This window comes from Chrysemys picta, chromosome 7 (genome assembly GCF_011386835.1).
Source record: "Chrysemys picta bellii isolate R12L10 chromosome 7, ASM1138683v2, whole genome shotgun sequence".
Taxonomy (NCBI): Eukaryota; Metazoa; Chordata; order Testudines; family Emydidae; genus Chrysemys; species Chrysemys picta.
In genome coordinates this window covers 24,024,026-24,048,171 of record NC_088797.1, presented here as the reverse complement: position 1 = coordinate 24,048,171, position 24,146 = coordinate 24,024,026, and the positions used below count along the sequence as shown (strand labels likewise).

The 24,146-nt window shown below is 41.4% G+C and overlaps 1 protein-coding gene across 3 annotated transcripts in view; it reads left to right on the top strand.

Annotated features, from left to right (window-relative positions):
• The window catches only part of IP6K2 (inositol hexakisphosphate kinase 2), a 76,269-nt gene that overhangs the window by 36,000 nt on the left and 16,123 nt on the right, over positions 1–24,146 (top strand). Inside the window, exon 1 of one of the 3 annotated variants that reach the window (XM_005288368.5) lies at positions 9,432–9,543. The exons of 1 other annotated variant lie outside the window; for it this stretch is intronic. The gene's annotated coding sequence lies outside the window, so the exon portion shown is untranslated. Of the gene's footprint in view, positions 1–9,431; positions 9,544–9,706; positions 10,573–24,146 lie in introns of those variants that run through there. One more of the 3 variants, XM_065550927.1, reaches the window with a different exon arrangement.

Below are 24,146 nucleotides of genomic sequence, written 5' to 3'. Positions count from 1 at the left end.
AAATGACTCTACCTGGTGCTGCTTTGTGACCAGGCATAGCATTGATTGGCCCTGTCTTGAAGAGCTTACAGTCAGCTTCTCTGTGTTTGTAACTGCCTAGAACAATGGTTGGTCCTTAGCCACTACTGTAATAAATGTAAGATTAATAATGCTTCATATGGCCTGATGGTTCATTCCAATGAAGAGACATTCGCTTAAACTGCTGTCCATGTGCACATGGCCATGCAGCATGGAAGGGATTAAGCTGAAAAGGCCTGCATTCTGCCTCTCAAAAATCTGTGCTCCACTAGATTTCAGGCTAACCCTTGCAGTGGCTTCAGTGGGTATCTGCCTTCTGATAGGACAGCAAGTTTTGGTCCCTGGGTTTTATATATTCATATTTGTCTTCAATGGGACTATCTGGGAGAATCAAGTGGCAGTGCAGTGGGAAGCACAGTTGGAGTCACAAGATCACTCCTGGATGGAAGGTGCTGGAGGGGGAGTGTATTCAAAGCCTAGACAGGCGGTAAGGAGCCTCTGCTTTCCAGAGGCTCTTTCAGCCCACTGAAGAAGCCAGGTTGATGCTGAACTCTGAAGGAAGCAAAGTCCAGGCCAGCCCTGCTGGGTTGGAGAATCTCCAAAACATGGATCTTTGAAGGGCGTTTGGAGGGTCATTATAGGCAGAGCTGGTGGTGTCCTTTATGACTCCTAGATGTCTATAAACCTACAAAGGAAAAGAAGCATGTCTGCAGAGGTGGTACTGCTCAAGTCTGTTAGTGAGAGAGACAGAGAGTGCATTAGCCCATCATGAGAGTAAATCCAACAGTCGGTGGAACACTGAGTGACACTCATTTTTCTGTTATTAAAGAGCAGGTGAAAGGTGCTGAACTGACAGCCCTGAAAAATGAAGTCTTCTAGGCCATGGAGCAGACACAGTACAGGCAACAGAAGGGGAAGGTAAGTTTTCCCCATTCTGCCACCTGCAGATCTCCACCAGTGGGAGCCCCTCCAGGGCAAGAGGGGAGTATAGTCGGCCTGGTTCATTCCAAACTTTACTTCTTGTAAGGAACCTTCACTATGAAAAGTGGGAGAAACTGAAAACCCAAAAATCAGAATCAGGAAACAGACCCAGTGAGCCAGGAAGCACGCTCAGGGGTGTGCTGCAGGGGAGGTGTGGGGAGCGACAACAGGAAGCTCAGTCTGGTTGCTCTTTCCTGCTTCAACAAAGATGAGATGGGGACAGCACCGCTGTACTGTTAACTCTGTCTCATATTCACTACATAAGAGCACCAAGCCCAGAGGAATGAACAAAGCTGTTCCCAAGAGGCAACAGTAAATTTGTAGATTTTCTAGTCTTTTTTTACTATTATTATGTATTCATTTATTACACTGTGGAGGAGAGTTGTGACTTCCCAGCTCTGTTCAGGCTGCAACAATGGTACCAGCTGGGATGGGAGCATCTGCCCACTAGTAGCTGGACTGACCCCCACATTAACAGAGTGCCAGCCTAACACTCTGTATAGGAAGGTTGAGCTCTTCTGTTCAGTCATCCTAGGCTTGGATGCTAAAACACTGTTAACATTTGGGGTAATTACTGCTGAGCCTTGCCAACAAGTGAGTGGAGTTAGCTACAGCCAGGATACAAGGGGAGCAGGGCCTGTCTCTTTGGATCCGAGGAGGAAGCTTAGGTTTAGATTTTGTTAGTAGTTTTGATTTACCAATAAAGCCAAATCCCTGGAAGAGGGTGAGTTTGAACACTCGACTCAAGGTCTGTTGAAGCTGGGGTAGGGATTCAGACAAAACAGCTAATAGATGGTAACTATTATAGAGGAAATCGGTAGCCCCCCCTCTGTTTAGGTTTAGGAGGTGATTGGTCCTTCAAATCCCACAAAGGGGTCTCTTCTCTGATCACAAGTTCATAACAGCCTCAGCTCAAAACTAGCACACTCAGGAAAAGTTTAGTCAATCCTTTGTACAGGTCAGGAGTCTCTGATCTGAAGTCTTCAGGAGCCAGGTGAGTAGACAAGGTTTTTTTTTTCCCTCCAGGGTGTAGTTTCAAGAGGCTTCCCAACTACTTTACAGGTATTGTCCCAAACAGTTCTTTGAAGTTTCTAACATTTCCCCAAGGTTTACATTAGTCACTCTCCTGGAAAAATTACATACAATCCTACAATAGCACACAAACAATAGCATTTTTAATACAGTGGACCCCAATGATATTCAACTTAATTCAATAATGTTTAACTTAATTCAGTAAGTTTTATCCAAGATATTGCAGGAAATTGCCTTTTGTCAACATCTCCATTGTTTGCCATGGGCAAATGGAGAGCCCTGGGCCAGATAAGTGCTTTTTAAAATTTTCTCCTACCAAATTCTCTTTCAATCAAATCTGAACGGAAACTTCTGAAAATCACTATTTCCCTTCTGTTGCTTGTGTTGGCAATACAATATTGGCAGCATGCATTCTAATCTCAGGGCTTGTGTACCTGCGGAAAATAAATGGCAGAACTATGGCAGCATAATTACACCACTGTAGCTATGCCAGTATAACTGCCCGTATGAATATTGTATTTTGGAATAAAAGTGACTTTATTTCACTCTAATTATTTTGCTTTGGAAGTCAGTTTCCCCATGTGGACAAGTCCTAAGATTGAGGCCATGCACTGGCCCAAGCAGCAGCGCACATGGTACTGGGACCTTTAGGAGCAGATAGCTTCCTTTGAGTAGAGAGAACCAGACCAGGCTCTCCTTGCCTACCAGCACGTGGCCCAGCCTCCCCTCTCCCCGGGACACCACATGGGGAAGGAGCTCCCCTCACAATCGGGGGTGGGGAGAGCAAGCACCAGGCTCCGCTCCCCGGACTACCCTTTCCCCACAGTATAATAGTCTTCTGCTGCTGCCAGCTAATGTAGCTAGTCCTGTTCAAGTTGTGCTGAAGGTTGAGGGTTCACGCCCTACTAGTGGATGCAGGCTGGCGAGTTGCTACAGTTGCACATAACACAATTTGTTTTCATCTTTTTAGTTTAAGAAAAACACCCTAGGAAATTCCATAAAACAAATAAAAATCCTATGTTAAAAGAATGTTATTTAATGAGGCAAGGATCCAGGGGCAAAAATAGTATGTGATCATGGAACTGAAGACTATCCTTTTGTAGAGGGGGGTTGAATTAAGATTGCATGAGACATTTAATTCTGACATTTCCTAACTTTGGTGTGTGCTTGACTTTGCAATCTAAATAATGTTCTTTTAACACTTTTTATATGTAATTATTCTTTATATTATAGTAGCACCTTGGGCCTGCACTGTGGTAGGCATTGTATAAACACTCAGTAAGAGACAATCCCTCCCTTAAAAAGCTTACATCATAAATAGACAAAATTGGGAGAAAGGAAGTCATATTCTCCCCCATTTTACAGATGGGGAACTGAGGCACACAAAGACTTTCACGCATCAGCAGGCTGGGTTGGTATCATGGGGTGGCTGGTCCTTCAGGCAAGTTGTTCTCAGCCTTCCCATGCCTTAGCACAGGGGTTCTCAAACTGGGGGTCGGGACCCCTGAGGATCGCAAGGTTATTACATGGGGGGTCGTGAGCTGTCAACCTCCACCCCAAATCCTGCTTTGCCTCCAGCATTTATAATGGTGTTAAATATATTAAAAAGTGTTTTTAATTCATAAGGGGGGTCGCACTCAGAGGCTTGCTATGTGAAAGGGGTCACCAGTAAAAAAAACGTTTGAGAGCCACTGCCTTAGCAGCTATCCAATGGAAGTTGGTCCAGTAAAAGATATCACCTCATCCACCTTGTCTCTTTAGAAGCTATCCGTCAGCCTCACTCTTGAGCTGGCAACATAAGGGTTAATTATACCCCATTTTGGTATAAGGGGGCTTAATTAGAAATAGTGATCCCCAGTCTGGTGGTGAAGCAAGGAGTGTGCTACTTAAATAGAGCTGGGAACTCAGCAGATAAAGGAAAAATCTGGCTGGAGGAATAAGGGGCTGTCCCCTCTGGGAAGAGCTTGAGGAAGTCAGGCTGTCATCCACTGAAGTAGAGTAGACTCCAGTGGAAGGGAAGCCCTGAGATAGGGCCTAAAAGGATCAAGGAGATCCTCCCGCAGAGTCCCTGCTGAAGGGGGAAATCCTGCTGGGGAAGAAGCAAGATAAGAGAAACTCTGCAGGTCCAGAAGAGGCCACGGAGCAAAGAACTTTAGTGGAGTCTGAGAGGAGCAGAAGATCTATTAGTTTGGGCATTTGATTTAGACTTTAAGCTGGATCTTTTGTTACCCTGGAAGGAGAGTGAACTGTTAACCTGATTTGGCTGGAAGGCTGAGCCACAGAAAACCCAGGAAGGGCGTCAGGAGAAGACACCAGCAGGGACTGGCTATCACAGGCAAGGAAGTGGCCAACAGGACAGGGAGGGGTACAAAAGGTGAAGTTCCCTGCAATGCTGCATCCAGGAATGAGGGGGCACCCTAAAAGTAAAGACATTCCCTCTTACAGCTTGATTTTAATTAGTGAGCAAGGGAACCAAGGCTCCATAGTTCAATACTCTGCTCAGTCAGCCAGTCTTTCTATAATTGACTTCAGAAGCAGTGTAGACTTGAGGTCTCCAAGCTTTTCTGGATCATAGCTGACAAAATAAAGTCTTAAGTTGTACATTATAGATTTATTAGCGATTCCCTGGATCTGATCACCACAATTAAAATGAGCTTAGAGTGGAGTACACAGGAGCGCTGCCAGCTTTTCTGCCGCCCTAGGCGGCGGACGGTCCCGCCCTGAAATGCCGCCCCCCACAGTGGCAGCGGAAGGTCCTGCTGCCGAAATACTGCTGCGGTCGCCGCCCCCCAAATTGTAGTGCCCTAGGCGACCGCCTAGGTCACCTAATGGGTTGTGCCGGCCCTGGGAGTACATATTATCTATTAATTACAGCTCCTGGCAGAATGATTCACCTGTGATTCCTCCATGCCCTAGCTCATTAAAATGGCAGCTGTCTGCCTACCCACCCCTGCAACTTTAGAGAAATCCCAGAGCAGAACTCGGAGCCCAGATTCTCAGTAAACAAAGGCCTGACATGTGCACCATCCACGACTCATTCATCAGGTTGTCATTGCCCAGGCAGCTGTCTTTGCTTCTGATCTGAAGAGAAATTAGTCTTTCAGTCATTTATTCTTTTTCCAGTGGTTTTGTTATAATTATTATTTCATGACTCTGCCAGGGTTGAGAATAGAATTGAGTGCATTTCTACCACACACTGTTCTAAAGTGCCTCTTTACAGCATATTAGAGAGACAAGATAGGTGAGGTAATAGCTTTTTAGTGACCCAACATCTGTTGGTGAAAGAGACAAGCTTTCGAGCTACACAGAGCTCTTTTTGACAGCATGGCACTGTCAATCTGTCCTGGTGACTAAAACATGTGCTGTGATCCTTTTGTGTATTGAATCAAACACAGCCCAATTAACCCTCTTATCATCTAAGAAGAATTTGTTTGGAAAACAACACAATGTGTAACAATCCAAGCCCCAGAGAGCAAATCACCATGAATGTTGTGCTAGCCACATCCTGTAGCTAGAAGAAGGGGTTTTGGGAGATAGGGAGGATCACAGGATTAGGAAAATGCTATAACGGATTTGAACAGGGTTGATTTGGTGAGCAGGTCCCTGGATTTTATTCTGCCATCTTGTGTTGCAGAATCTCAGATAGTTTTAAAGCCTTTTTTTAAATTATAAGGTCTGGTCTACACTTAAAGGTTAGGTTGGCATGGCCAGTACTTAATTTGTAATGAAAGAGCAATTAGGTGCCAGAGATCAAGCAATTTTTTTATTTTCGTAACTGATGCGGCAAGCTAAAGGTGCCGGGACAATGAACTGCCAAGCCCAGAGGTGCTGGGACAATGAATTGCCAAGCCTAGAGGTCCTGGCACAAATTAAGCACTGGGCATAGCTACAGTGTTTCAGGGTGAATTCACAGCCCTGAGCACCATAACTATGCCAACCTAATCCCTGCTGTCCATCAACCTAACTACTCTTGCTTGGGGAGGGGGAGCTCCTACAATGATGGAAGAGGTTTTACAACAGCCTAGCTATAGCATTGTAGCCGTGCTGCTGTAACACCTGTAGTGTAGACATGCCCTGACTATGGCAAAAATAACCTTCAGATAGTGAACTGAAGCTATCCTCATCTGATAGCTCTTCACTGTTGTATATAAAAGGAGTGGGTCCTAGTACCTCGGTTATATGTGCTCTAAGAGCCCTATTACCATGATGCTGCCTTTTGTTGACAGTCTCAGCAGAGAAGCCAAACACTGAATGTGCATGAACTTCCTGTTAGAGGGTTTTCCCTTTGGATTATAGATAAGGCCCAGTGGGGGAAGGAGAAGCTTGCTCTGCTGCTCCCCATGCTGTATCAGTTCTGTGGGTGAACCAAAGAGTCTTTAGTTTCCACAACTGTCAACCTGGCACTTTTCACCAGCTCTCAAAGAAAAGGTAGGTGTTTGCAGAAGAAAAATATGGTTTGTTTTGTGAGTGTGCCACTCCGAGAAGCAGACACTTTTGAGATTGTCTGGATCAATAAAATGCCTCAGTGCTAATGCTTTGTACAAGGTGCATCTCCCTTGTTTGGGCAAAAAGATCATTTTCCTGGAGCTCTCGCCTCCGTTAAGAGCTAAATGTCTTTTATACAATGACAAGACAGAGCCCAGGGTAAGGGTTCAAAATAAGAATTATAGGGTCACCTGGAGTGCCAGGCTACCAAAGGCTTGATCCAGTGGGGTCACCTACAGGGCCAAGCAACTAAGGCATTGATATTGTATCCATGTCTCAAAATGTAACCAAGTCATTAGCTAATGACAGAGCTGAGAGGTGCAAGAGGACTTGGAGAAGGATGGCAGCTGTTTAGAAAAGGAACATGAGAGCAATGGAGCAATGAAGGGAAGTGTGGAGACTGAGAGGTGAGACACAATATTGCACCCGCCAAATGAGGCCTGGTGTTAACATCTTATTACAGTCATGAACTGCATCAGGGAAACTGATCATAGGAAAACTAGATGGGTTATGGCATCTGGGGGACCTCCATAACCTGGACTGTGCTCACATGAATCTACATAAGAAGGTCAGAGGGAGGTGCAATCAGGAACAAGGTGTGAGGAAACCTAATACTGCCATTAATAATAATATAATATACTCACCCCTCTGGAAGTATAATAGTCACACATCGGCAATGGGCTCAAAGGGCTGCACTTCTGCATCCACCACCCAATGACAAATAAACACAAACCAGACATGCACTTTGAGGCAATTCCATGATTTCTAGTGCATCCATGCCCATGTAAACAGTAACTGCCAATCTAACAAGCTATGGCCATACTCCACAGCCACCCATCCCAGGCAAAGGTCTGAGAGAACAGAATTTAGAATAGAATCTTAAAACAGCCAACAAAAGTCACCAGTCTTGGGAAAGCAAATTCCAGAGCCAGAGAATAATCTGCAAGGTTCCAAACAGTCAAATCTGGAGACTCTTAACAGAAGCCCTTGAGCTAATCTCACTATTGCTGCAACATAAAAAATGGGGAGGGGGGAAGATCTGAGGTTAAAAAAACCCAAGGCCTTTAATTATTATTTATATTGTGCTGCATGTGTGTATGGTGCTTTTAAAACAGATACAGCTGAAAGATCCCTCCCCTGTAAACCTCATTTGTGAAGTGACACTGCATATTTCCAAATAGATAGCCACTAAGGAACATTTGCTCTTTGTTGTACGCTTGAGATAGGAATTCACAGGTCAAATGTGGGAGATGAAATGTGAGATGCATGCCATTCCATAGCATGCTCTGGCTGTTCACAGTAGTGCCACAGCATGTGATATGTAGGGATGCTATGAAACGTCTAAGCATCGCTTTTGGTACAGAGTTCTTTACTGGGTGCTTTGTGTGACAAAATGTTTTTTACCACTTTTAGTTTCCTGACCTTTTATGTATTTAAAATTAGCACAAAATGCTAGTAATTTATACCTATGTGGACATGTCTGGTCTCATGACTAAATTAGGGCTAACAAAGAAAATCCCAATTAATTCTGAGAGTAAAAAAATAGTTGTGATTAATCACAGTTTTAATCACACTATTCAACAATAATAAAATACCCCTTTAAATTTATTAAAACTATTTTTGGATTTTTTTCTTCATTTTCAAATATATTGATTTCAATTACAACACAGAATGTAAAACTGGTTTTCTATTATTGTTTAACAGTTTGATTAAAACTGATTGTGACTATTTTTTAAATCTAGTTAGTTTTGCATTAATTGCATGCATTAACTGCGATTGATTGGCAGCCCTTGACTAAATAGATGGCAGAGAGAGTCTGTTGCTTAGTAAACTGAACTGCAATAATCTTATTATATTTATTCGTTTTTTATATTCTTTCCAGGATGGCAGCTCTATTGTCATAGGTCCATTAATAGGGTTGCAGTTGGGCCCCCATCATTGTGACTTCACAAAGCATTAGGCCTAGTGCATTTTTTACAATAGGGTGATCACTCAGGTTGAGTCACAGTAAGGATCTGGGGAGCGAGAACACGAATGAATGTTCCCTAAAGGTTTAGGAGGAATGAGATGGGATTTTACCAACATAACAGGAGCAAAAGTAGGACTAAAAAGTAAGATCATCTTTACGTGTTCTGTATGACTCTGTTACAGCTTTTGCTTCAACTGGCTGCAGATGGGCTCTCAGAGGGATGGTGGAGACAGGAACACTTGCACCTGCTGGACCACTAAGGGGATTGTAGCACAAAGGCCCATGGCATCATGTGACAGGGTATGCTGGAGTGCTGGGTACTGCACCTCACCCTTGTGTACAACCTGCGAGCTAGAAGTGGAGCAAGCGAGTCAGCAAACCAAAGGAGGGCTGGCTGGCCACATCCATTGCTAGGCCAAAGCCTAGGAGAACCAGGGCTTACGGGGTCCAAGGAAGAGGAGTTGCTAGGACCCCAACACTATGTGGGCACAGTGGCCCTGCTCTTGCAAGTGGAGGGCAGGGAAGAGTCCCCTATCGAGGGAGTATCAGAGGGGTAGCCGTGTTAGTCTGAATCTGTAAAAAGCAACAGAGGGTCCTGTGGCACCTTTGAGACTAACAGAAGTACTGGGAACATAAGCTTTCCTGGGTAAGAAGTGAGGTTCTTACCCACGAAAGCTTATGCTCCCAGTACTTCTGTTAGTCTCAAAGGTGCCCCAGGACCCTCTGTTGCTATCGAGGGAGGGCAGCCCCCCACCGGGCACGCTCAGGCGGCATCTCCCTGCCAGCCCCGCTCAAAGCCCAGCTTCCACCAGCTCTTCCCCCCTCCCCTTGGCCTCAGTCAGGTGGCACGCGCTGCCTGGCCGCCAGCTCCGGCGGCCCTAGCAACAATGCCTCTCGCGGGCACCCAATCAGCGGGCAGCTGCCTCCGCAGAACCAATGGGAAGAGGGGGGGCAGAGGCGGGGCCAGGCCGCAGGGAGCTGCCCTGCTCGGCGCCGCCATTTTGGCTTCAGAGAAACAAAAGAGCCGAAGCGGCTGGCCGCGGGGATCTGAGATCCAGGTAACTTGCCCCTCCCGCCCCCGTTCGGGCCCCACCGATCCTCTCCACCCCCCTTCCGGCAGCTCCCCTCGGCTCCTGCAGTCCCGAGCCCCCCGGCTCCTGGGCCCGGCCCCTCCCAGTCCCCACAGCGGTTCGGGCGGCCGCGCCCGGCCCCGGACCCGCTGACAGACCGCTCGGTAGCCTGGGTAAGCGGGGCCGGCCTGTGGAGGTTACGCGCCTCCCACGGGGACCCTGCGCCGGGCCGGGCCAGCTGAGCTAACTGGATCCTTGTCCCCCCGGTCGGGCTGGGCTGGGCTGCGGGTCCGCAGAGCTCTGCGTGTCATTGCTGGGGCAGTGCAGGTCCTACCTCCCCGTGGGACGCGGAAATCCCCAGCATTCCCCCCCTGGGCGTTGTAACCCGCCGCCCTTGCTGCCTAGTTCCCCCGCACGCCCCGATCCGCCCCTGACTTCCCCTCGTGCGGCTGGCGTTGGTGCCGTGCCAGGCATACCCAGAAGCATGGGGCTGCCTCGTCCTTGTGTTTGGCTGATGCACACACAGGGGTCCCACTTCCACCCCCCTCAAAGAGATGCTCGTGAGCCCCAGTTTCTTTGCGTGCGCACTGGCTTCATGTTGCACCGGGTTCCATTCAGTGAATGCATTTTCCTCTGTAGGGGTTCGGGAGGAATTTATAACTGAGGGGTGGGAGCACTTTTAACACCCGAGCATCATGCTTATGAAGGGGAGCATTCCTCTTCACTCCCTTTCCTTCGCCCCCAAACAAGTTTCTGGATGTCATTAAATTGTGAGGTAGGCAGAACTTCTGAGGCAACAAAGCCAGGATTTTACAAAGCGTGGTTTTATAGTAAGAGTAAAAGTGGATAGTTTTTCATTCCTTATTCAGTGTTACTTACCAATATGGAAACAATATTGCTTACCTGCTAAGATAGTCGGGGGAGAAGGGCTGTATTTATTGTTGTTGAGTGTAGTGGATACAAATTAAATTTAGTATTTGCTCCAAAGCCACTGAAAAATTACAGAAATGGAATAAGGTAATTACATCTTTTGTATAAGGAAACACTTCTTGATTTAAATAAATATCTGTTAATCGTAATTCCAAAGTATTACACTGCATGCAGTAGAAACCCTGTTCTACAAATGTTTTGTAAAATCAAGGGCTCATAAAATTGAGGGTGCATGTAATAGTGTTCTGAGGCACAGAGACAAAAAGGCATTTTGGATTAAGTGAGGTTTTGTAATTCTGGGGTTTGTAAAATGTGGTTACTGTTGTATTAACATTGCTGCCAAAATAAACTCCTGTTGTAGTTATGTACCAAACCATCCTGTTTTGGGCCTTGCCTTCTCTAGAAAGAAATAACCCATTAGCTAACACATGTTAAAGTACACCTTTCTTTTCTAGTGTAGTCATACACTGAATTGCCATATAGTGATGGGCTTTCTTCTTTTTCTTTGATACAGCAGGCAAATATATTCCACAGTTATTTCAAAACCAATATTTTAATAAATGAATCTTGTGTTCTTATCCTTTTGAATATTCCAGAAAAGCTTTGAGGAGAATGGCTCTAAAGATGCAGAGTTGTTTTTGGTGCCTTTTTCTTATGACAAACATTGAACATAAGAGATTGGCTCTGGAAATTAAAACTAATGTGGGCGTAAGATATTTTTTAGTTTCAAAAGCTTCAGACACCCTTTGATTTTGAAACTTGATTGATCTTATTCAGTAATTATGTAGCTATAAACCCATTGGAGAGCTGCTGCTAGGAATATGTGGGAGTTGTGCATGCTGAATTTGAAGCTTAAAAAGAGAAACTAAAAAGAGGATCTTTGAACTGAGTCCATTTTGTTTCGTATCATTTAGTTCTCACTCCATTTACAAAGTTATTTAAATTGAATATGTTCCTATTTTAAAGTCAGACTTGTGTATATATATATATATGTTACTTTTGTGTATCTTGCTTTGTTATATTTTGGAAGTATTAAAGCTTGGAAACTGGTTAGGAATACATATTACGGGTAACACAATTTCTTCCTCCTCTCTTACCCCCTCCACCCCCCCAGTGAAGAGGAGAATTTCAAATTTATCAGACACCCATTTGCTAGAGGTTTTAAAAGCCCATTCTGTCTCATGGGTGTGATTCGTAAAATCAAAAAGTTTGTGAACTTAAAAATTGGATGTAACAGTCCATGAATTTTGGTGATGATTAAACCTGGTGAAAATCTAAACAAGAGGAGTTCTCAACCATGCCTGTAGCTGTTTCCATCACTTCACACTGACTCAACAGATATTCTGAGCTTCAGAGTGACTCAGAGTGACAGCCCTAGAAGTTTATTAGGTAGATGGAGACCCTTGAGCAGGGTTGAGGAGCACCATTCTAGAAAGAATTCCAGCATCTGGGGTGAGGCCTGAGCTTCCCGCTAGGGCCCTATGCCTAGACCTTGCTGTTGTACCTCCTTATTTTTGTATCTTCCTCTGCCTAGTAAATGTAACTTAGACAAATGTTTTTGCTTCCTTTTTTGAGATTGCCTTGGTATGTTGGCTGAAGGGGCATGGGCAGCAAATGTCAGAAATGTTACTGTTCTGTGAATACACTGAAGGAAAATATGTAGTCAATTTAGACCAAAAAAAAAAAACTAATTTAACTAGGACATAGGAGCTCCAAAGGGATTTTGTATCTAGAAGGGCAAGTTAAATAATAGTATTGGTTGTTTTTTACAGTTTTTTAAAATATTTTTTACACCATTATATTTAAGAAACAAAATATGTGTAGAGAATATTAGTGACTAGGATAAGTAAGACAAGGCTTGTACAGAAAGGAGTGAGTTGCAGGAATTTATTGGAAACTAATATTAAACACCCAAATAATTTAAGTTATGATGGTGATTTCATATAGGCAAGTAGACCATTCATTTATTTAAATGGGCCAGTTTTCTCTAAGGCCACATCTATGTTAGGATTTGTATTACAATAGCATCTAGAGGGTCCAGCCAAGATTGGGGTCCAAATTATGATAGATATTACATGTAACATAGGACAGTCCCCCTGTCTTGAAGAGTTACACTTGAAGAATACAAGTGGTGGGAGGGGAAGTGGAGGCACAGAAAGGTAAAGTGTTTTGCCCAATGTCACAGATAGGTGGTGGCAGAGCTCGAAATGGTATCCTGAATCACCGTCTTGTGGCCTGTCCACTAGACCACATTACCTCCCTTTTGTTACCACTGGTTCATCTACAGCAACAGTGGGAGTATTAATATAGAGGGCTCCAGGTGCTTTCCCACAAGCATTTTAACCACTGTTTCATCTAACCCTGGTAAGAACACGTCTAGAATACACAGTGTCCAAAATCATGGCATCTTAGTTTAGCTTATACCAGTGAAACTGACTTGGTAGCTATAGTGGGAAATTTTAGGAAAAAAATCTTGGTGTAGACAAGGTCTGAAGATACAGTTTTTGTTTAATTGTAGTCCATTGTAATTTGTTGCAATCTTTAACATTAAGCCAAGATATAAATTAAATATTTTCAGGAGATTGTGAGATTTGATAGTGAAGTGCATCATCTGCATTTGATTTTTATTGCTTTCTCTAATGTGTAACTTGTTCTGTAGCTAAGAATATGCTCACAAAATTCAACTATCTGATCAAAAGGCTAAACTATAGCAATATTTAAATGGTAATTCTTATTAATATATTTCTTTCTGGCAGTGCTGTTAAAAGTGCTGCCTTGGTAATTCTACTTTTTTCTTTAACTCTGAGTCAGGAATACAATTTAGGAAATTGGCATTATACTACCTGTCATTCTGTTCATAATGTTAGGGTAGGAGCAAAACACTGTTTCAGAGCCAAGGTCATTTGAGACTAATGAATATTGTGTTCCTGTTGATTATTGTGGCTAGAGCTTATCAGTATTTTTCCATTACATTTGATGAGTTAGCGCTAAATCAATCTTAAACTGGCCCTTTCTACATTAGAATGTGTGATTTGTTGATGTGCAGAGGAACAAGGGAATAAAAATCCCACTAGTTTAGTTCATTCACTTGTCCATTGTTTCATTTGATGATGGTTAGTTTGTCTCTCTTGGCAAGAAGGTGTGATTGGTATCTAGGCAACGCAAGTCCTGCTAAGCATCTCTGCAACCTGCTTGAAGAGATTAAAATTTTCCATTGCAGGGGAAGAGGATTTTTCCTTTGTACCTAAATTCCTTCCTCTGGTTTTCTGTTTTCTGTTCAAGGTTAATGTATTTTTGTAACTATGCAGGAACCATCTGTAAAATACACTGTATAACTGTTTAATTACAATATTTTTTCTGATAATCGTTTTAAGGTATGTTGAGATGTTGTATTACAGATTTTGGTTAGAAACATCTCATCAGAACTTTTTGTTGAGATTTTTGTTAATAGAGGAAAAACACTTCATTTTTGTTGGTTTAAAAATTGGTCCCTCTGTCCTATTCTGTAATAAAAATACAATTACCAAGAGAGAGCATGATATGTTTAACACAAGTGGAAATGCCTTATAATGTGCTATAGGAACTAGATACCACTTTTGTTGGCCAGACAGTGGTTTAAAATTCACTACACATCTTGAAAGCGGAAGAAAACAAGGTTTGCTAAAATTAAAACCCTATTAAATGCCTGTAGACAGGTGCTGGCTAAGTGTCTCTGGAGGCATTGAGTTGATGGCTTACCCACCAAAGTTGTTTTTTTAAACTTCCTGCTTCATGCAGCAATGTGTTTTTATGTCTAGTTGTATTAGAAAGATTGGGGTGGATCTAATGTGATAACACTAATCCTTAGAATGGATGTGAGCAGTACTCTTGCTTTGTAAACAGATGTAGAAGGATTATTATCCTAGATGTTTACTACATTTATCTTTATTTAATAAGTTAAAAGACCTTAAGAACTGTAGCTTAAGAAGCATCAAAACTGCAAAACCTAGTAAAGCATGTTTGTTCATATTGTTTAATTTTTAATTTAAAAAAGCGCTATTCAAATCAGTAATGGCCTCCAGAGCCAGGGTTGTTTGAATAGAGGAAAGTTCGTCCTTTCACAGAAATTAAACAGTTGTCATTCAAGCTGGAAACTTCAGGTCTGTTCAGTAGACTGACACTGACTTTTCTTCCAGTCTCAATTTCTTCATGTTCAGGATATAACACACACAAGAGTAATTTTGGTTAAAGAGAAAAGACCAGGCAGTTTTAATTTTTTGTAAGACAGCGACACAAGATTTGCTGCTTGTAGTCTGGTAGATGGAAGTAGATACATTGTAATAGTGATTACATAGATTTTAGGTAGCTTTTTAGCTAACGCGGAGCCTCTCGGTCTCTCCTCTAGCCTCCTTGCCTCTCATCTAGTCTGTCCAAAATTCTGCTTCTTCTCATGCTGCTTATTGATTTCCTGATTTGCCACTTCAAATACAAGTTCCTTGGCCTCATCTTCGGGGCATTACATCATCTTCCCTCTCTGCTCTAACTTCCCACTTCCTGCCCTCATCCCAATTCTTTTACATTAGGCCTGATCTATACCTAACATTTAGCTCAACATACCTGTGGGTGTAAAAATCCGCCGCCGAGTGCTGTAGCTATGCTAACCTAACCCCTTGTGTAAATGCAATTAAATCAAAGGAAGAATGCTTCTATTGACCTCGCTACCATAACTTGGGGAGGTGGAGTTCCTACAGCAATGGAAAAACTGCTTCCATGACGGTAGGGGCGCATCTACACTATGGGTTATGACCTGTAGTGTAGATCTAGACTATATAGATAGTCTTACTTGTCTTCATCTCCTTTGTATGCTCCCTGCTTTGAGCATTTCTGTTGTGATGACCCCTGTAATGAATGGTCTCTCTTGCCAGATACCTTCTCTCTTTTAAATCCTTCCTCTTTAAACAGCCCATTCTCATTAATAATCCTAGTATACCCTCTTCCCTGATCTTTTGTGTTTAGACTTTAAATTTATCAGAGAACACTTTTTGTCAAGTGCTGTCTACGCTGATTAAATGGATTTTAAGAACTTTTTAAAAATGAGCTATTAGGACTTTTCTTCTTCCTTAGAGCAGTCTCCTATTGCAATCTTTTATATAGCCCTCAGACTCATTCTGTGGCTCACATGACTGAGATCCAGCCCAATTTCTTGACTAGTGTATATAATGATTAAAAGCAGACTTCTAAAAAATAAGCTCCCCCCCCCACATTTACATTGCTAAAAATATCCCAGGATGTTGAACTTTTTAGCTTTATTAAGCCTTCTACCAACTAGAATTTGTCATTTTTCCTATGCTCAATTTTAGTCTGTTTTCATTCTACATAGAGGGTCTTGACCAGAATACTCAAGTAGCTATGCAGTAGTATGATGCACAAAGCTTTTACAGCATCTGAGGTTTGTCAGGAAGTGTGGGTGAATCTCTGTTTCATGCTAATTGAAAAAGAGGACTTTCTTTTAGCAATTGCTCCTGTTTTGTGTTTGGATCAGTTCCAAATGTACAGTAAATCATCTGTGCTATATATGAGATATTTAGACAGTATTGTGGTCATAGACTTTCATTATGATATCAATCAGATTAACACAGCTCCTGGGTACAAAGGTGAGAAATGCTATTGCTAATAAACTGCTTGCCTACTTGTTGCTGTGGCAGCGCTTTAACGTGGCTGTGTAGTCTTGGCACCAGTGCTGGAGGAGAGCTCTCCCAGCGCTGTAAAAAACCCACCCCTATGAGGGGAGTAGCTCCCAGCGCTGATGCACTGTCTACACTGCCACTTTACAGCGCTGAAACTTGCATGGTCTAGGACTCAAACCTGTGAAGAAAGCAAAGTAATCAAACCAAGGGTAACCTATATTGTCTGATGCTACTAGCATTAGTAGATACAGGAACTCCTCACTTAAAGTTGTTCTGGTTAACATTGTTTCGATGCTAAGTTGATGATCAATTAGGGAACATGCTCGTTTAAAGTTGGGAAATGCCCCCTTCTGACTTCGTTTGGCAGCCGCCTGTTTTGTCCACTGCTTGCAGGAAGAGCAGCCCGTTGCAGCCAGCTGGTGGGTGGTTGGAACTAGGGTGGACTGGCAGCCCCCCGTCAGCTCCCCACTCCCCTAAGTTCCCTGTGCAGCAGCTGTCCCTCCCCTCACTGCCATGTGCTGCTCCTGTCCTCTGCTTGGAGCTGCTCCCAGAGACTCCTGCTTGCTGCATGGGGGGAGGGTGGGGGAAAGGGGGGCTAATGTCAGGGTGCCTCCCCCTGCTCCCCGCTTACCCCATCTTCCATAGAGCGGGGGAAGAGGGAGCTTCTAGGCAGTAGCTCTGTCTCAGGTCTCAGCAAGCTGATTTAATTAACAAGGCAGTGTACTTAAGCCTGGGGTCAGCTACTTAAAGGGGAAATGTGCATTTTTCCCCTCACACACAGGGTGTCTCTCTCTGTCTGCCCTCCCTCCTTTCCTGCTGCCTTGTAGAGTCTTGTGAGAGTTAACCCTTGAGGGCTCAGTCATCTGCTGAATTAACTAGCAATAAGGAATTCCCTGGGAAATATCCCACCCTCTGACTCCTCCACCCCAACCAAGCTTCACAATCATCATCACTGTGTACCAGTATTAAATTGTTTAAAACTTATACTGTGTTTTTATGTATATGTATATATACATAGTCTTTTGTCTGGTGAAAAAAAATTCCCTGTAACCTAACCCCTTCGTTTACATTAGTTCTTATGGGGAAAATTGGATTAGCTTAATATCGTTTCGCTTAAAGTTGCATTTTTCAGGAACGCAACTACAACGTTAAGCGAGGAGTTCCTGTACTATTGTTGCTTCATTTAAGAAGTGGGGAGCTTTTTAAACAAGTAGTTCCTGTTGTCTGATTCCCTGTTAAAAGTAACTTTCACTACTACTTTGAGAAATCTGCTGACTGGTATGGTTTTGGATTGATATATGTTTATGTATTTAGAGTATCAGTTCAGAGTAAATATGACTTTATATACAGTTGGAATGACTTGTTTACTTTGAGAATAGACTATCTTCTACTTAAATGTCATTAATATGTACACTGGATTCCAGAGAGCAGATATTAGACCTGTCATCCTCTCCTTGCTGTGAATGTGATCCTGTAGACTTTTACAGACAGATAAGCTGTGCCTGCTGGTTTCAACTTGCACTTGCTAGATTGCTTACCTTGTTCTTGTTTCCATGCATGTAAAACTCTTCTTAACAGAATATAGAGGGAATTAAAGCCAGACAGAGTAATTAAGATATAGTCATAGGTCTTCTGAAAATAACCTGTAATCTTGAACATGGAAAATATTTGATCTCTTCTAGCCAACATCATTTCAATAATTTGTTTGTCTGCATGCATGTGAGAATGTAATCCTGCAAATTAAAACAAAAATCTATGATGAAATCCTAATCCCAATTAAATCATTGCCTTCAGTAGAGACAAATTTTTACCCCAGTGCATCAGCATGTACAGGAATAAGAAATATGCAAACAACATTAGTGCTGGACTCTTTCCAAGTTTCAAGCTGTGGGGAATTTAATTTTCATTGATATTCTTAGTCCTATTCCAGGCCATGAATGTCTTACTGGATATGGCTGCCCCCTGGCTGTGGAGAAGGAAGTAGGCTGTCAGCAACCTCCTAGGAATTTTCAGTTCTTGTTTGGGTGGGTGATGGGTCCTGCCAATGGCTTTTTGCCTGTGAAGTCCTATTGGACGCTCAGTTTGAATAAAGTAACCTTCACCACCTTTGCTTGTAGTGCAGAAACACTGACTGCTATTGTGATTTTTTTCTCCTACTTAATAGGCCTCTCAGAGTTGGTAAGACAACTCCCACCTGTTCATGCTCTCTGTATGTGTGTATATATATATCTCCTCAATATATGTTTCACTCTATATGCATCCGAAGAAGTGGGTTGTAGCCCACGAAAGCTTATGCTCTAATAAATTTGTTAGTCTCTAAGGTGCCACAAGTACTTCTGGTAAAAAGTAACATCATACAGGCATAATATTGATGTGGTCATCCCGCATCAGATGGGCTAATTATAACAAAATAATTATTTTAAAGTGCATTTTGGAGTTCAGGTGATGGGACCTGCCACTGTGGACCATTCGGTTGCTACTCAGGTGGTTTCACATTGCTGTTTGAATCTCATGACCTAGTTTACAGATTGGAATAGGTGAACTTCTTGGCAATGGTGGTTTTGGTGAATATGTTATTAACCATGTATGGTGCCCGGGAAAGCCAACCTCTCAACACAAAAGGATGAAAAGTGTGGAGTAAGTCAAATATAAATTTTTGTGTGAAATGCATCTGAATAATGCTGTAAAGAAGAAAAAACAAGACCACCTTGATATAATTTGATTGGAAAAGTTCATTGTTGAACAGTATTTAATTAGAGGAAATTTTGTGGTTGTGACAGGGAAAGAATTAGACCCTCACCTGCTTTAATATTTTACTTGAATCACAGCAGAGACAAGTACTGTAGAGAAATGTTTTTTCCAGTCAGATTGCACAGTATCACCAATTAAGAAATTTTGCTTACAAGACGCCCTTTTCTATTCTGCCTCTGTTTATCCTGATCTGATCTGGTGTGGCTGGGAAAGATTTCATAAGAGATTGGTCTCCCTCCCCACTTCAGTGCACTGGTGGCTATGCATAATAAATGCAACTCCTGTTGACTCTGGGCAGCTATTTTCCTATGCATTCAACTATATTTTGAAAGCTCTTAAGAGGATCCTTGTTTTTTGAAATACTGATGGCTCACTGTATTGCTTTTGTAACCCTTGAAAGAGGTTCCTAACACAGAGGTCCCAACTAACTGTTGAATTTTCCCGATTAAAGTGTAGATGGAGATGTTACTTTTAAAAAATAAGACCTTTGTTTAACTATAGTTGCTAGTGAGCTCTTACTTGGGGCTTGTTTACACTTATCGGAGGTGTGGCGATCGATGCATCGGCTGTTGATTTAGTGGGTCTAGTGAAGGGGGAAAGGAGAAAGGTGAGGGGGAAAGCTGAAAAATCAAAACAGAACCTTTTTTCTTCATTTGAAAAAAAAAAATGAAATGTCAACAAACAAAAAAAGCTGGCTGAATATTTTTCAAAAATTATAACAAAATGCTATGAGTGCATTATCATAATTGCAGAATCTCACAAATGTACACAGTAACAGTTTAAAGTGTGTATAGTATATGCTCAAAGGAGAGGATGTTGGTCACAGCCTTGGCTGAAATTTCTGACTTTAGTCAAATAAAGTTGTACCTTTATGGACAACAATGGTGTGCTGCTGCCAAAAGAGCCTTTGATATGTTGTTGACTTGAAATTGAACTTAGGGCAGGAACAGATACCTGATGTCCTTCTAAATAATTTGCTATTCCCATTAAAAATGTAGGAGTAGGTAGCAGTATTACACTAAGGTGACATGCTTAGCACTGGTTGTTGCCTTAAATGCATTTAATATAGTTTCTAAGGTGCACCCTTGGTACATAGCCATTCATGAACCTTATGGATATATCTTCAGAGTGCAGGCTCACTCTGCCATGATACATCAGAAGTAGGTGTTAGAAGACTAGGAATCTGCTATTGGAAACTTTTATTTTAAATTGTAATTAGTCATTACAAGGCACACATTATTAGGTTATGTGATGATGGCTTTCAGTCACTCGTCTTTCTACAATAAAAGAACACTTGTGGTTTACATGCATTTATAAAAATTTAAACTGGGATTTTCAAAAGAGCCTAAGGAGTTATGCTTCCAAATCACATTGGAAGTGAGTAGGATTTGGGCACCTAATTCCCTTAGTGTCCTTTGAAAACCCTCTCCTAAATTTAAAGTATTTATCTCCGTAAAATATGTGCTGAGTGAGACCCAGATGTGGAAGAGCAAGAAAAACATTAGGATTAGGAGGTTGTGAACTGAATATGAGTAAGAAAAAATTCTTAGTCAAAACAATGTAGCTGTTGGACAGAACTTCATAAAAAAATCTTCCTTTGGGGAAATGACTAATCAGTGTAATGAAGCTCTTGATACCAAAACATGTTTTACAGCCCTTAAGTTTGAATTCATGAATTTACAGCACAGCAGGGACAGATGAGTGGGTTTTTTTAGTCCAAAAGTGAAAATTGCAGAGATCAGTGTGGCTTATCATGAGTATTAGATCTAATAGAACTTTATTTATTTTGACTTAGTGGACATGTTTCTATAGCAGCATTTATTTACAAAGTTTAGCAATTTGTATAATGTTAGCCAGGAGTGGTTTATGGTAGAATACAAGATTCACTCAATGCTGCATATTCAGAAATGGTAGCAACCATGCAATAACTTTTGTTGGGAATAAAAAAAACGAAAAACAAATTGAAAGCTAATTTCAGAGAGAGGCTCCTTGTTTGAGATCCCTGCTGATTGTCCTGGAGACTTCAACACCATGAACTCACATTAACCTCTCAGTCTGTTTTAACCACTGGAAAGTAGCCCACTCCCAAATTTTTCAGAGCTTGAATGTTTTCTTAAGCAATGGATCTGAGTTCTAACTGTTATCTTATATTCTATACTGAAACTGTCTCTAATTAGCCATTCATGTACATCATTAGTTTCAATTCATGAGTCTCCTGCAGAAGTCAGACATTTAAATCATCCTTCTAAAAATAGTTTTCTTGTAGAGATATTTCTATATTTAAATTATGTAACTGTTCAGTATTTTAACCAAACACTTAATTTCTTTGTCAAAGAACACTATTGAAATTTTTCATAGCTTTTGGATGGTATTTTTAGGAACTAGTGCCCAAAACAGATTTTTTTGGTCCATTTCCAAGAAGTTCAAGTAGCTTAGAATAGATGATTTAGGGTCATTAGTTACTATGGCAGTTATGTCCTTGGAAAATAAATTTGTTTTTCCAGGTATTATGTAACTTGAGAGCTGCATGGATCAGATGAATGTGTTCTTGTCTGAGCAGGAAAAGCTCTGTAACCTCTCCAACTTGGTTTTCTTTCACTAAAGAGGAAAAATAGATCTAGTAAAAAATAGAACTGTCATTTCTCTTTGGTATTTTATGTGTAGGAAACAAGGTGTAAAATGATTTAGACCAGGTTGGGTGCTTGTATTCTCCATATCTGAAAAGACTACTTGGTGAGGCGATGGGTAAGCTCCAGGCAGCAGCAGCTTACTGTTACACATTGGTGAAATTGGTTTTTTTTGTAGGTTTGTGTTTCATAATCTTCTCACAAACTGAATAAATATACTAGTTATTCAGGTTACCTTAGGGAATTTTTTTAAAGTATTTTGGGCATATCTCCAGAAGAGGGCCAGGGAAATTACACTCCTGTTAAATGGAAATAGAACTGGGTTAGAGAAGACTGGAATTGTGGTGTTTCATGGAGGTAGGTAATAAAGCAAATGTTACAACATCAGATTTATCTTATAAGCAGTTGTATATAATTGTGTCCAGCATTATGTACTATGATACCTATATCCGGTAATTCCTAGGAAGCGGTAGCATTTACAGTTGCATTCTTGCCAGTCATTCGAGTGAGGATGGATAAATGCAGCTGTTCTATTACCCCTACAGACTTTTGTTTTATCAAAACTGTTGTTAGTGGCAACTGCTTTGGATGGTATAGATTTTTGGTTTTACGTGTTTAAAATGTCTTGATTCTGACACAGAACGCTACTGATAACCTATTGCTGGATCAGATTGTATGTAAAGGGGTAATAACTGGAATTTAGGGGTAGGGGAAGGTATTTGTAGAAAAGAGTGACATTCTAATGGGTAATTTTGCTGACTCAGGTAGAAAATAGGTATCCCTTTAGCTGTCAAACTTGTCTTTAAAATACCTTTCTACCTAATGTACTTACCTGGCCCCAATGACCATAGTATTGGAGTGCCTCATGATCTTTGATGTATTTATCACCACAGCATCCCTGTGAGATAGAGAAGTGCAGTTATCCACTTTTTACAGATACAGAAAGGCTGAGACTTGCCCAAGGCCACAAAGGAAGTCTATGGCAGAATAGGGACTGTACATACTACAGACCTAGGAGAGTAAATTTTACCTACCAAGGTATCTTGGATTTGTAGGAGCTTCTCAAGGAAGATCCTTTAGAAGACTTTGTTTGGTATGCAGGTGCCTTAAGTTGTCAAGACAGTTTTAAAAAAATCAATATGCTGACTGATGTGATGCAGAAATGCATAAACTAAAAGAATTATGGAGAAGGCTCTACTCTGGCTTACCCTTGTCTTCTTCCTCTTACTTGCTTTACAAGCAACCAAAGGGCACTGTTCAGCACAGCTGTCTGTATTTAGAGTTGCACCTGGCAAACCAGGCAACATTGGGTATAATCTTAGTTTTGATATTTTCTTTTAAATTGAGCTGCATCAGACAGATTTACTGAGTCTGTTTCCAAACTGCTGAAGTGATCAGTATATTTCTTGACACTAAACAAGGTTGTAAAGGGAATGCAGCAAGCAACGCACTACAGTAGATTTTTTTCCCCACTGCAGCATTCTGTCATTTTGCTCTTGCATTACTTGTTCAGTTTCATTTTTCTCAAGCAACAGCATACTTGCAGCAGTGTCAGGGGAAAAACAAGCAAATCATTAATCCTACTGTATTAAATGTGCATTATCAGCTAATTTTGAAAAACCCAAACTTTGTTGCTTACAAGAAGGAACCCAAAATTAGTAAAATAGTGTTCTAGTGATCAACGTTAGTACATTTTGATAGTCCTACATCACTAATAAACACTGTTCTTTGCCAAACTGAAGTGTCTGTCTGTCCTATATTAACACAAAAAAAAGCATTGTTAGCTGACGTTTTAAAGTTTATCTTTTAGGGTACAGTGGCGAGTATATGATTATGTAGTCTCAGCATGTATATCTCAAAAGGGATAACATTTTAGAAACACACAGAAATACCATTTAAATTGTTTTTGATTATTTAAAGGTAAGTCAAAGTTGTATAGGAGGTACAGAAAATGAGTGGTAGAATGGAGCTTTCCACCCTTTAAAGAGAACAGGTCACTTTTACTTAAGAGCTATAATGGAGAACATGGTTCTCCATTTTAGTTTAGTACAACCATTTTTAATGAATGGATTTTCCATGAGGACTGAGAAATAAAATAGTGGGTAGTTCATCTCTAAAGTTTAAACGATTAGTCGCTTTTTTTACTGCTATTATGTTAGGACAGCTGGACAGATTGTGAGGCTAAATTGAATTATTGTTCCAAATTGAATAAACAAAAACTAACATGAAAGATAGATTAAGTAGTTTCTTGTGGGAAGGGATTTATATGTAGCACATTAAAATACTGCCACAAACAAAAAATTTCTTGTAGGTTCCTGTCAAAAGGTAAACCTATAATTTATTATGCAAGATCTTGATCACTTAACTCCTGAATACTGCTCAGGTACATCCTATCTATTTCTAGTACTGGGTAAACATTTACCAACTTGGTATATTGACTGAAGTCTCTTTGGAAGAGAAATTACATTGGAAAGTTTAGGCCAATTTTATAATGCAATTAAAAATGTGGAATCAAAACATTTTTCCTGCAAACTCCTCCACCTTATTGTCATACGTAACTGTTTTCCATGATAGAATTAATTTGAGGGAATTTGATCTTAATATGCTGAATAAATCC